This window comes from Eleginops maclovinus, chromosome 21 (genome assembly GCF_036324505.1).
Source record: "Eleginops maclovinus isolate JMC-PN-2008 ecotype Puerto Natales chromosome 21, JC_Emac_rtc_rv5, whole genome shotgun sequence".
In the NCBI taxonomy this organism is placed as follows: Eukaryota; Metazoa; Chordata; class Actinopteri; order Perciformes; family Eleginopidae; genus Eleginops; species Eleginops maclovinus.
The window spans coordinates 2,600,802-2,615,767 of NC_086369.1; positions in this window are offsets into that span (position 1 = coordinate 2,600,802).

The window sequence follows — 14,966 nt, forward strand, 5'->3', positions numbered from 1 at the left end:
GCTCCAAACACACAGACACACAGACACACACACACACACAGACACACACACACACACACACACACACACACACACACACACACAGACACACACACACACACACACACACACACACACACACACACACACACACACACACACACACACACACACACACACACACACACACACACAGAACACAGACACACACACACACAGCCAAGATCTGTTCCTCCAATAAAAGCACACCGTATGGACCCTGACACGAGCATGTGTGTGCATCCCTGTCTGTGTTCGCTGAACAAATGGAAACCACAGAAGAGGACATGTCTGTTTGAACATGTCAAAATATATACTACACTGGCTGCACAGCTTCTGTACCGAGCAACGAGTTGGGCTAAGGAGGCATTGTTTTATTTACAGACCTATCATGACACAAATCCAGGGGATGGACATTTTGGTTTATCAGCATCAGCTTGAATTCTGACACCTGGATTAATTTCATCTCATCTAATTATCATTGATTTGCATTGGGTCGAATGTTCTATTGTGGGATGGACACAGGGTGGTGGATCCCGTCTCCGCCTGTGACTCTGATGCTCTCCATTACGGGGAGGAGCGATGGATAGAGAGGCTAACTGACTACCAAAACCTACTACTCTGGTTGAAATCACATTTACAAAGCATAGAGGAGTCTATTACGGGAAATTAGAACGGCCCCGGATCTCAACAAGCCTATCCTTCAATTTTATTGAGTCTTCCCAGTGGCTCTAGGTGTGCTGTGTATACTTGTCAATAACGATTCGTCTTCATGTGTTGTGTTGAGAGACGGCGGCGGGTGTGCATGTGTGTAAATGCACGCCGTCTCCTTGATCCTGCCCTTGGGAGCGATAGGGGAAAACATGTTGGAATAGTTTGAGGTTCACTGTGTGGGGAATTTGACGAAGACTTAAGCGTCATAGTGAAGCATTACCTTACTTTGCAGCGTCACTTCTTTCAGAAATTCGTTCTTAACGATATAAAAAGGCCACATTAGCAAAGATGAAGCTGATTCCAGTAAGAGAGCGGGGACTAGAGGACATGTAGGTAATGCTGATGTGTGGAAAACCCTGAATGAAGTAAAGTGAATTCCACGTACAACATCTGGAATTGCAGCGACAGAGATTCTTTACATCTAAGGTCATGAAAAAAGCAAACAAACAACCGTTTCTCCACAGGCTCTGCTTTATTCTGAGGATATATAGCGTCGTCTATACTCATTCCTATCCACTCTTTGGGCTCTTCACACACCAGGTCCCCCTCTAAACAGCCATCCGTCCCCTCACTCGCACTCTGTGTGCAGAGAGCCACTGCTCACTATCCATGTGCCTCATGTCAGATAATTCTGTGGTGGCGAATCAATAATGCAACCGTAAATTTAATTTAAATAAACATTAGTGGCTTACTTAATTAATGAAACCTCATCTGCAATTTGTCAGTGTCAGGAGTGCTCACCCCTTTGATGTTGGTATGAATATTCCTTTTCAGAAAATGAGGCTCTCGCACGATTAGTGCTTATTGCAGCGTTTGCCTCTTCCTGCTGCTGCTCCTGCGCTGAATTAGAGAGGACACATCACCGGCAGATTAAAATCATTTACTTTGCAGGGAGGACAATGAGAGGCCGTAAAATGGATGTGAGGAAACATCATGAAAAATAGCGGGGGTAATATCTAATGAATCTAATCTGCATACAAGCAACCTGATCAAACGCTTGAGCAATTTCAGCGGCCATATATCAAACAGTTCACGACGTTAACATCAAATCTATATCTGAGAGGTCCACACCCATAAGCAATAACGCTGAGCGCTAATAACCAGCAGGGATATGAGAGATAAATAACAGGGAAGAGTATAAAACAACACCCCATCATACTGCCAGATCTGACCTGTCCTTGTGAGTGTGCGGAACAGCTGCTCTGACCCACTTACACAAGGACACATAATTCAAGCTAAACCACGTAAAAAATATTCATCAAAACAAGTTAGCAAATCTATTTCAACACGCACGCTTCCACATTACAAGTGCTTCGTTAGATGGGAACAAGTCATAAAGGCTTCCATGACCCAAATCAGTCAGGTTGATCAACGCGTTGCCCAAGTTGATAAGTTTAAAAGACTCGAGATGGAAAAAAAGACTCATTAACCAAGACTGACAGCAGATCAGCCAGTTTACCTTCAGTCAAAATGATATTCCACCTGCAACACATCGATCAAAAAACAGAACAATAAATCGGACATGGAAAAATAATTAAAAGAGAAATATTTCCCAGCATGCATCACTGTGGCTTTGAAACACAGGTTGTACTGCAGTGAGTCTAGCTGTGTGTTGTCCTGTTACTGATTGAATCGACTTGTTTACATTTCAAAGCCTTTATTTGGACACTTTTTCAACACAAAAAGCTTGATATTTATGAGGCAATAGGACGTATGTGTTCTCTGCCACAACAAAGAGAGCTTCAACCAGTTAATCCAGATATCTACAGAATGAAATAATGTCCTCAAACGTGTAAAAGGGGATCACATCTGTTCAAAGACCTTGCATGCAGGCACTTGCACTAGAAAACTACATCTGTTCCACAAATTCATTCATTTTTCAGCGAAACCAGGTTACAGTACAGAGCCAAAAACTGATTAAAGCTCAAGGTAGGAAGGAGACGGGAATAAAGATCGTGGAAACCCCTTATTTGGGACACCTGAAATAGGCCAGAGGCTGGTTTCCTCCTATCACAGGAGCCCTGGGAAGCCTGAGAGACTGGAGGGAAAAGAGGAGAGGCAGAAGGGGGAGGGATGATGGCGGCAGTGGGGGGATTCAGCGGGGCCTTAAGTGTGCTATCATAGGCGTCTCTTGTGCCTGCCTGCTTTATTTGCAGTAGTCAGGTTAATGAGTCCACCAGCCCACTTGATGTTGAGAGGCCTGCCACAAAGAGTCGCCTCATTAGAGCTAGCCTGGCACGCTGCTCTGAGACAAAGGGACATTCACGCCGCTGAATGCCTTTACGCTCCTCAAAGCTGCCAGCCTGCGAGGGCCAACGCCATGGCAGAGCCCCCTGCACACGTCCTGGCGCCCAGCCAGCCACGCCACGACCCGGGCTGGACCAGCGGGCTGCTGCAGCGAAGTGTTGCTGCGGTGGGTGTGTTTAAAGAAAACAGGGAGAGCCACAGCAGGAGGCAGAAGAACATGCCACATTATCGATGAGTGTGATTGGTTCTCCGGCTCTTAGGATGTGAGGCTGAGCTGCTCCTCCTCGCTTTGTCTTTGCATTTTCTCACTCTGTTTCAACTTAAAAAGTATACCACCCACAAACCACCTTTTCCAAACCACTCACAGCTATCAAATCTAAGATCAAAGCTGTCTTCTTCATACACAGAGTTAACCTCGTATCTGAAACCTAAACTGTATCTTTAATATAAAGTACATTTGTTTTCCTAAACAATTCCTGTCTCTCTTTCAAAGCTAGTCACTGATCATAAATCCACCACAGAGCACCAGATAATACATCACACTTACAAAATATCATGCAAGGACTGGGACATACAACCATGTGGGGAGCATGAACAAACACCCATATTTCATGATTGATGCACTGGCAGAGATCCAGTTCACCAATTCCACACTAGAATAAAAATATTGTTCCTCTCCAGGCTCGGGGTCAGGAGTTAAATATTTTCTGCATAGGCAATCCGCTCTTTCCGCCACACTATTTATAGCGCAGGCAGAAACAGCTGAGCTGACTGCAGTGATGTCACTGGCGCTGATGGAATGCTTTGTTCCTCAGCGTGTGCGCATGCCGCCTGGGTCCGTGCGAGCTGCGAGGGGGAAGCTCGAAGTGGGAGCCAAAATGGCTGACAGTTGCCCCATTTTTCAAATGTAAAAGAAAACCCCCCCCATCACTATCTCGTTGAAGCAGACTGTCCACGGCCCCAAACATAACCTGATAGAAGCATCCAGTCCTCTGTCACGCCTCTGTGCTAATGTCATGAGAGATTTCAGTGTTTGAGGCAGCCATTTAGAGCAAAGTAGGGTATCATCAGGGCGAGCACACACTGCAGCTGAACAGAGGAAACTAACCAGAGCATCTTAAAGCATCCCCCCCGTTTGTCACTCCGTGCATAGCGCGCATACGGCCGAGGCGTTGAAGAAGTACTATACCCATATATATTTTTAGTAAGCCTTTGGGCTTCTTTCAGTGTCCCTAAAAGAGCATGGTTGCCCGGCAACGGTTATTGTTGCCATGGAGATTCATGTGTTGGCAGCTGCTGCAATCAGCATTAACTCAAGGCACATTTTCTCATTCCGATAGTCGGGCGCAGGGAAGGCATCTAGGACACAGTCAGAGAGGGATAGTAATCAGTGTGAAACATATGCTCATCCATTACTCGCTGCATTAATACAATTATATCAAAAGAAATTTATGGCTGTGCTTTGGTGCAATGATCACATCGCAGGCAGAGGCATAAAAGCCCACCTCATAACGGATCCCCACTTTCATTTAATAAATGGCAGCGGGCTTTTAACGCGATGAGAAACAATGCCATCCCCCGTCTGACAAACATATCTGTTACAGAATGTCTCGGAGTCTTATGAGAGGTAATTGTGTTGTTCTTTGAAAGCATCAAGGTGAACAGAGAGGAGGTAACAACACCCTGCTTGAGAAGCTGTTAATAACAGTAAGACAACAGGGTCCCTGCTTGGAAATAAGCAGTATTGACAGTATTGTTGACATGATAAATCATTTCATGAGGACGTTACTGCTCTGTGGAGTGAGCGCCATCTGAGAGACAGTAAGGGTGATGCTCAGAGATAAATTCCAGACTCAACTCAATATTTTCAGCAGCTCTGCAAACTGCTGCTGTTTCATTTCAAACTGTTGGGATAAGTGATATTTACCTCTTCCCCCTCCTTCATATGGGGACGCATCCTAGCCCACTGGAACAATTGAAGCCCCGTCGAGAGCACAGACACACACAGACACACACACACACACACACACACACACACACACACACACACACAGATCATAATAGCAGTTATTTCCTCTCCCGGTTTTTCTTTCTTTTTTTTCAGGACCCAGCTATCTCCGTTATTTCACTGTTGACATCACAGAGCTATGTGGGGATAAAGAGGCAGAGAAAAACAATAACAGACCCATTGACCCCCATTTCACAAACCTTGGGGGTACGGGAGAAATCCACTTACAAGCCTGGAACAGACCTGCTGATTGGGCCTCAATGGGCTTTGTATTAGGGAACAGAGGAAGGTCCTGCCTGCTGCCATTTCTGAGCGAGGAACGCTTCTCCCACAGATTTACATCTAACCTCATGTGCACCTAGGGTAGGACGACATCGGTATCTCGAATCGGAGAACAATTGGATAACGTGCGATGCAGTTATTGAGCTAAACGTTCATCTACACTGTGTCTTGTAAAAACTGATCGTATCACTTCTGCCGCAGCTATTGGAGGAAATGTGAGGTGCTGGAAAACAGGAGAAGCGAGAAGGCGCACCTGTGAATAGAGTAAATTAATTTAGTTTCTAATTCAATTACTGCTTGTTTACACTTTACTACATTTAAAGACACACCGGGCTGTTAATACACACCTGGAGACAAATCAAAGATAGTCGCCTTAAATTCCTCTTAAAGCCAGGGGGTTTTCTTTCAGCGCACCACTAAAAAGAATCCCTAGGTTAATGATGCAGTGAAGTCCCCCTCTCTGATAGCTTTAATTGCCCTACACAGGAGAAACATGGCTTTTGGAGTCAGACGTGATAGTGTCCAGGCATAAGCATTAGAATGGAGGCTCACCTTGCCTTCTCTGGATGCTGCTGGCTGACATTTAACATCACAGAGAGAGGGGAGGTGGGAGAGCCAGGTGCCCTACATGCACATTTGACCCCCTGCTAATGTCAGAGGGGGAAGGTCCCAAACACTCTTCCTCGCTTCAGTAACACAATACACTATAATGGCACAAAGTGGAAAGTATCCTCAGTGATCGCAGCAAGGTTTCCGGTTTGATTTGCTTATATAACTGTCTATAAAATAAATTCTAGATAACATTCATGTTGTTTAATAGGCGAAAATGCCGGTAAGGTTTCTACTGTAAAATATAATTGATTTTGTGTGAAAAAGAAGGCTAAATAAATAGCATTCCATGAGAAAACACCTTATAAATGTACCCAGACTAAGTCAAATCACAAACCGCCCACACGAAATGGTATACGTCGATTCTTTTTATAAACACCCTCTCAGATAAATTCTCCTCTGGACTTTGAAATAAATGAAGGTATTGTTAAATGTGAGGATTTAATAAAGCTGTAAAGGAATGATTTTATACTGCAGGAAGCTGAGTCTCTGTGCAGGAAGACGCAGACTGTGGAGGACACAGCCAGCAGGCCTGTAACAGTGCAGATGACCTGGTTCTGCTTGCACGCAACCATGAAATAACAACTGCTGTTTGGTGTTTGATGTTCGCTCGGGGAGTGTACCGTCCCTGCCCGGGCTAAGCAGGCACACGTTACCGTCAGGATATGTTTTGGGGGGGAAAAAAATAATGCAATGAGGTCATGTCCTGAAACAAAGCCGGATCTAGGATTCTGGAATCCATTCGCTGCGGGTCAGGACTGGTGGCACAGGAAGCATTGTAACGAAAGTAATCTGCGTTTTTAGATTACACAAGAAGTCATTTTAATATTAAACGCCTTACAGCTGATGGAATAAAGATAACGAAGAGGCAAAGATGTCATTTAATTTTTAAAAAGGGGCTTATAACTACAACAGTATCCTCTGCCATCACAGTCACACATATCCTCTGCTGTATGAGAGAAGTGCACGGTTGGATTTGCGTTCATTAATCATTACAAACTGTTTGAAATTGATTTTGGTCCCCAAAAGCAATTTTCCACCACAGACAGAAATGCCAATACAAATAGGATGAATGCATGGAATATTTAAATGAATTTATTTGTTTTCAATAACTATTGAAACAAACGGTTCAGCAGAAAGTAGATCATACATGAGAAAAGCTTCTTCTGGTTCTGTGTGTAATTTATATTTGGATATAACATGATTGCATGGAATTCTCTTTATACAACGACGCCTTTCCCACAACTAAATATTCCTAATATGTGTATGTAACTATGAAAATACACATTATGACCCCCCAGGAATGTTTATGTGTCGCTTATGTAACAATAGAAGAGGAATAGTTTGATTCCAGACAGGAAACCAAAAGAAATGACTATTTCCAACGTGCAGGATCGTAGTGGGATAAGGAAAATGAATGAATCCCTGAAAACTCATTAGAATATGGTAAAACAATTATACCAATGTTTTTAAGTTGCTCCCTGACATTCATCACTGACAATCTGTACACAAATCAAAATATTCAACTTCCTGTTCTCCAGTGAAATCTATTATGACAACACAAAAATTGTAGTAAACTAATCCAAAGCATATTTTATAGGAAGAATTTCAATGGCAACTTTTAACCCAATTTTGATAAGTAAAAAAATAAAGAGGCTAAATATCTCCACAAATCAAACGATCTTTGATGTGCAATTTTCTGGAGAATATTCCAGTACCAAGAGCAACATCGTTTAGGCAGTGAGGCTGGAGGGGGGAGGCCCGATGCAAAATATAAAGGGGGGGCTGATGGAAAGGCTGCGGTTATTAAAGGTTCTAAAACTGATGCAACTCCCAGCGTTGACTGCTGCAGAGCACAGAGCCTGCAGCTGGACACGTTTCCTACACACACAAACACTTTCCTTTCCATTTCCAATTCGTTACCCCGATGCTAAGTGATGCTTCAAATTAAATTAATGCACGGTGATATTTGATCCGGAGTAAAATAAGCTATGTTTATATTTCAGTAAAAACTGTTGCGTTGCAGAGGGAGGCCTGCTCTAGGATTTTCCCTTTCCTAAAAAACTGTTCGATTAAAAACGCACGAATAAAGACACACAGCATTTCGATGATAGTTCGAGTTGTGTATACTTCCGCGTAAAGAAATCTAGTGCATGTAAAGGGCGTTTCGGTCCCGGTGGCTCGGTGTGTTTGGATGTCAACGAATGCTCTTCACTATGATAACGCGCTGCCACTGACTCCATTATTTTCAGCAGTTTCATCACATCGGCTCAGTGCTGTGCAGGCGGTTATACCCCGGTTTTGTCCTTAAGAGTCCTCAGGTGGGGAGAACAACATGTCAGTGTACGAGAGAAATCCCATTCCAGAGACGCATATCCAACAGCGAGAGACAGGTGGACGGTAGTTTAATTAGGAGTCCAACAAATCCAGTCTTACTTGGCCGTGTGTTTCCATCCGCAGAGCTCCAGCTTCCTCTACAACTTTTACAAACTTCCACCTCCGTCCAAATGATGGAATTTGCCTCAGCAGCCACTAGCTATTGCTTTCTTTCCCCCCCTTCTCGCCAACCCCCTCTCGCCCTCCTTTTCTTAACAGGGGGGCCGCTAACTTGCTTAATAAATGTTTATGTGTTGTGAAGTGCAGGACAAAAGGAGCTGGCCTGTGACCCCCAGGAGCCCCGACCCTGTGCGGGTTCATTGTGAGGCGCTGGGAAAGGGGCTTTAGGACGGAGACCCCGGGCCACTGACCCAAACACATCCCAGAGCCCCTGCCATTCATGTGCGCACCGCTGCATGTCGCCCGGCAGCTCCCATTGTTTCAGTGGGAACAATAGCGCGCCCCCCCCCCCCCCCCCCCCCCCCCCCCCCCCCCCCCCCCCCGCTCTACGCTGAGAGAAAGCAGCTTCCAAACTTCCCTCTGCATGGAGCCTGACGCAAGGCCCGCCACACTTTCCCTCTAACCTTCCACTAAAGAAGGGAAATGTTGACAAAACCTTAACGATGTTAGTGCACGGGGCGCCTATCTTGCATCACGTCCACGTTGCATCATCGCTGCAGCCGTCAGAGTGGAACAGAGTGAAACAGGAGAACAGTAACAGAGAGACACTGAAAGATGAGGAGGGGAGAACTCGAAGAAAACACAGCGTGGATAACACCTGCAGGTTATTTCTAATGCTGGAATCAGGTGTATTAATAGTCTGGAGGTAAGCAGGCATTATGGGATTTTGCCTTGGCTACAGGGTGAGTGAGGTTAGTCAGGTGACATCATACATGGGGCCCTGGATTCGATTGGACATTTGCCTGGGAGTCAATCACGGCAGCGTAGGGGATACAAACGAGCAGAGAGCAGCACTGACACTTGCTTCAATCAATGGCTGCCTCAGTGTTCAATCGGCAACATAAATACATTCTGCATGTGTATGGAAGAGCTCCAGGAGTGTGCACATAGAAATACAAATGTGAAGTTATTTCCAGGGAGATATTACCTACAGCACATTACAGAACATAAACGCATTTATCCCGTATTCTTGCTGTAAAATACTCCAAAAAAAGGCACTTGGTCTAACATAGAAACCGAGTTTCAGTCCGATTATGTGTGAACCGCACTAATGGACCTCTCCAGACAAATGGCATTAAACATGATGAATGTGGCCGACCGGCTACACACACTCCTAACTCAGAGCTTCACCAGATTATGGTTTAGTTAATGCTGCACGTATAAAACTAGAACAGGCCCACTGAGTATTGTTACACTGAAAAGCATTTAACAGCAACATGCATGGAGATACTAGAGTGGAGCTATAACACCAAACTCTCCAGACATGTATGGTTTTCCAGAGAGGCGATACATTTGTGTGTGAGCGCGCATTTGTATGTATAAAAGCGCGTGCATGTGAAGAGAGAGAGAGAGCGAGAGAGAGGTGGGGAGAGAGAGAGGTGGGGGAGAGAGAGAGAGAGAGGTGGGGGAGAGAGAGAGAGAGGTTTTATTGTAATGCACAGAACGACCTGCCCTCTTTTGAAAAAAGCGAGAGAGCGCAGCCATGCTTTGCAGAGGCTCCAGCTCCGCTCTCAGTGCTGCTCTCAGCTCCTCACCGACCGGAGTGTCTGCTACACACCGACAGGACCCGGGAATACAAGCCTCCGGGACGCAAACACCTGCAGTCAAGTGTTAAAGCTCATAGTGAATTAAAGCTGAACAGCAGAGCACGGATACATACAGGCAGAGCTCAGTGCTCTGGGATCCACCGTAATATGGAGCAAACCATGGTGAGTATTTGCTTTACGCTCGACCCTTTGATCAATTATTGAGAGGATTAATATGTATTTTTACTTCAAATGTTAGTAGAATGTGTATTTTGAATGATTAGAGGACACTGTTGGTCATTTCTGCAGAGATGTACGCTTCCCCCTGCACGATGCACTTGCCATTGTTATTGCGGGCTTTAGGGAATGAACCACTATGGGGACAAAAAAGGCGAGAAAACATCGAAAATCTCGCGTGGTGGTTTTTTGTGTCGACGGTTGCATGATCGGTAAGAAGGGTAGAGAGGACGGTGGGTTTCTGAGGAACACCGTTTGTTCGTTGCGCGGTGCTCATAAGGACAATAGGGGTCGTGGTGCTGTCGGTGTCCGGATCCAGAAGGGGACCCGAGACACCGTGCTGAGTAAAGCCGAAGAGAAGCTCCGAAACATGGGCCGATATAAGAGAGTCGGTGGGTTTTCAGGGGATGGGGGACGTTTCCGTCTAAAATGGCGTTTCCCTTTGTTTCTGCATCCCTCTCCTCTCTGTTATAGAGAGTGGGTAATGCATTGCAATTACCATATCTGCGAGCCTGCGCCTCTCCGTGTTCTCCACACTGCTTTAACACGCAGCGGATTGTGCTCTTTAATGGAGACCCTGTCAGAACTGGTCTCCATGTATGCTGAGCTCAGAGGCTCAGGCAGGGAAGCAGGTGCACTGTGTGACTCCTAACGATGATCCCAGCACTGACTTCATCCAATTTCAGCAGATTTCAGCCTGTAAGCAATACAGGCTCTGTCTGCATCACTGCAGATTATAGTGGATTAAATATATGGATCCCAGCCTCCATACAATAATGTAATACAGTCATAACACGTACCGTTACAATACCGTTAGTGTCTATTACAATCTTATTCCAGGACCTAAAAACCAGCTCATTAAATGGAGTTGAATACAGTAAACCAAACTGCACTCCCATCAAACAGCAGCATCCCTCCCTCAGCCCTGTGTGTGTGCACGGAAAGGAGTGCATGTGCGCATGCCCGTGCCTGTAGTTAGTGTGGGCTCGTGCAGGCTACGCACACGCGTGTTCTCATTTTTTTTTTCTTTTTCGAATAGTGCAATGTTGCATAACCGTTCACAGCCAACGCCAGATTTGGGGCTTCACAATTTGAAGCCATTGTTGGCATTTCCTCTGCCGGCCCGTACACACAAACACACACTCACAAACACACACAACTGCAGAACTATTAACACATTTTGGCGATAATACTCCGAATAGGAAGTCGTCAATTTCCCTCCTAGTTTCAAGGGCATAGGGTAGTCATGAGGAGGACGCTGGGTAATATAGAGGAACATCTGTTTGCCCGGTGACGTCAGCACCCCCCCCTCCTCTAACCCCCCCTTATCCACCCCCCTTCCTCCAAATCCTCTTGTGCTGAAGGCAGATGCCTCATTTGTTTGGCTGGAGCACCATTAATCCCAAAGTCAGAGGGAAAGACGGGACGGAGCGGGATCAGTCCCATTAGTCGGTGTCGGGGCTGCCTTCAGCTGGGACGCACACACATTTTACCAGTGTGTTCAGGACAACTGCAGTTACCTCTTCGTCTGCCCCGTTTGCGATTTGCGGCAGAACTGCAAGTAGAGGCTGCAGGCGTGTGTGTGTGTGTGTGTGTGTTTGTGGGGGAGCGAAAATGCGTGTGTGACTATAGGAAAATCAATATTATAGACGAGGACTTTTTTCGGTTTTATGGACGCCATGTGACAGGTCAAAGTGGAATATCAGATTTTAATCACCTGCAAGTCTTTACGAAGTTCATGACGCATTTTGTGTTTTCTTTTATTTTGTAGGTGCTTTATGGGATAATGGAGGACCTTTACGCTTTTGGACGAAGCACTCGACGGAAATAGCATCAAGCGGAGTCATTTTTCTCCTGCAAAGCGGCCTGGGACGTATCGTTATTTTGCCCAACTACCTATGTTTTTTTTGCGTTTAGCTCATTCCTGTATGATAACCTCTTGTTGAATTGTATTTTTTACATAATACGGTAGGCCTGCACAAAACCGGGACAGGATTTAATCTCTTTGGACCCGTACTTGGGATTTTTCTTTATTCCAATTTTTTGACATCCCAATACAGTTTTTAGCCACACCACAGAGGCCTCAAATGCTAAAGAATATTTTGAATATACTTGTTTATTAATCAGGTTTTACGGAAAAATGTCTGGCCATTTCCTACAGCAAAGTGAATGCAACTGGACACACACACACACACACACACACACACACACACACACACACACACTCATGCATGCAAACACACACTCAGACGAGCGGGTTGTGTCTCTCCGTGTTCACAGCGGACCTTGATTTAATGTCTTACAATTAAGGCACGCGGTGAATGCCAAGAGATGATCCTCCTTTCTTCGGATGTCTGATTTCTTTCTGAAAGCCATTCACAGTGTATTTGCTTCTGTAACGCATTGCTCATGTACTGTTCCCTTCCCCCTCTTTCTGCCATCAATAAAGTAAATATACACAACAATTTAAAGCTCTGTTTTTTTTTTAATGTGAACCTACTTGACTCGGCTCCAGTGTGTCGATGGGAGCTGTCCATCCACACACACGGGCTTCCATGGAGCGCTGTCCACCCACCGTGGTGCTGAAAGCTGCGCACCGCCGACCAGCCTTTTGTTTCACTCGGGGAAATGGCTGAACTATTTTACTGTAGTACAGGAATGCAGCCCGGACCCGGCGAGATATAAACTGCAAACACACACAGAGGCGAAACATGGAGGGAGTCAGAAAAAATCCAAATGTAGATAGAGCTAAATTAAACACCGAAGAGGGTGACAGGTGCTTTCGACGGCAAATTCTACATTGAGTAATACAGCCATTAAATTAAACAGCTATCGGATTAAATGACATTTAGTCGAGCTTATTTCTGGAGGATTGTTGAGCACATTTGACCCAAGTGAACATCTTGTTCCAGCGACACATAGAAGGAAATCTACTCTTAAAATGAGGATTTTCGCAGAGAAGCATGGTGCAGTTTCGCCATCCTGTAATAACCTAAAAAGGCCTTGTGTGACAGGGATATTAATTTGGTGTGCATATTGACTCCCATACGCACTCTGGGATGCAAATGGTAGTGGTGAGGTGGGCGAGGGACTTCTGCAGATATGAACTGAAATATCCGAGTAAACTGATATGAAGAGGTTCGGAAATGTTAACCAACACACATTTTGACAGATAGATGAAAGAGTCGCATGCACCCACATCCTCTTATCTGAGTGTGTCCCCTAGTGGCGTTAAAGGGCACTGCACTGTTACATGAAACCAAGGTAGAGGCTAACACTTCTGCAGATTTAAGCATTTGATTTGACACACGACAGAAACACAGATGGAGGTACACTTTACGCAAGAAAAACTATACAAGAAAAATAAAACCATTGCATGTTTTCTTGTAGTCACAGAGAGAAACCTATTGCACATTTTGACAGATAATCAGATGTTGATTAATGCATGTCATCGCAGAGAATGGCGGAAGGAGTGATGGATGTTGGTAGTGGGGAGAGAAGGGGGGGGGGGGGTTATCCAATCATTTCACCAACCCATTAATGTTGATTTCCTTTAATCCTCCAAATAAGCAATGAGTGGTGAAAATAATCAACGCTACAGAGAGTACAGGGAGAGCAAATACGAGAGTTCGTCTATTTTCTAACAATGATTAAAAGCAGAGACATTCAATGCCAGTGAGTCCTCAGAAAAAGTAGCGCAAAAGAGCATTAACTAGTGCTAAAATACCCTGAGTGGGTGAAGGAGGGACACTGATCCACCATCAGCTGTTTGAGGAGTCAGCTCCTACATGTAGCAGGTGACCGGGGGAATAATGTCATGAATATGGCTCAGTGCTGGGTCTGGATGTGGAGCACCACAGGACCAAATTGGAATTTCATATCAGGACAGTACAGCCTCAGAGTCTGGCGTCCACTGATAACCAAAACCTTCAAAGTTTAAATAAATCCACCAGGCTGCCGTACAGCATGTCCCCCAGCTCCTGCGTCACCCTCAGCTGCTCCATCTCACACTGCTGCTCCATCACACACTGCTGCTACATTACGCACTGCTGCTCCATCACACACTGCTGCTACATTACACAGGTAGAGCCTGCCCCCTGGTGGTAAACCGGGGAAGTACTCTTTGGATGCACGACATTCATTTTTTAAAAGCCAATTAAACAAAAACGTTAGAATTAATTACACTGTGATTGAGAATAACCCACCTGGTTTCTGCAAATTAAATTAATTCTTCATTATGTTTTAACACTTTAATATGTCATACATGTTAAGAGGAAATAAGACACAAAGCTCAAAAGATCAGATATATAAAACTACCAAATATTTACTTAACCTCGTCTTTTCAATCGTTAACACTTCTAACCGTCAAAATATATATAGATTTTTCAATATTAACACCTTATTACATTTACAAAACATTAATTACATCATTTTAAAAATTCCTTTCTAATTATTTACATACACACATTAACCTGCATGCATTATTGAACAGATTTCCCCTTAAACACTAGGTAGTTTAACCTATTCCTTCTCAGTCACTGCTAAATAAAAACAGTATAATTGGTATGGTTATTTTCTCAATATTTCTTGTGGTTTGCCGTGTCCTGCATACAGAAAGCCTGTTACATGCATGTAAATATAAACATAGATCATGTCAGGTAACTTTGTTTGTCCTTGGGTGTTGTACCAGACTGTTTTCCTTTGCAAGAATAAAAACAAACCAGAAAAAGTCGTGCAAAATAATGCGTTTATCTGCTTTGTGATTTGTA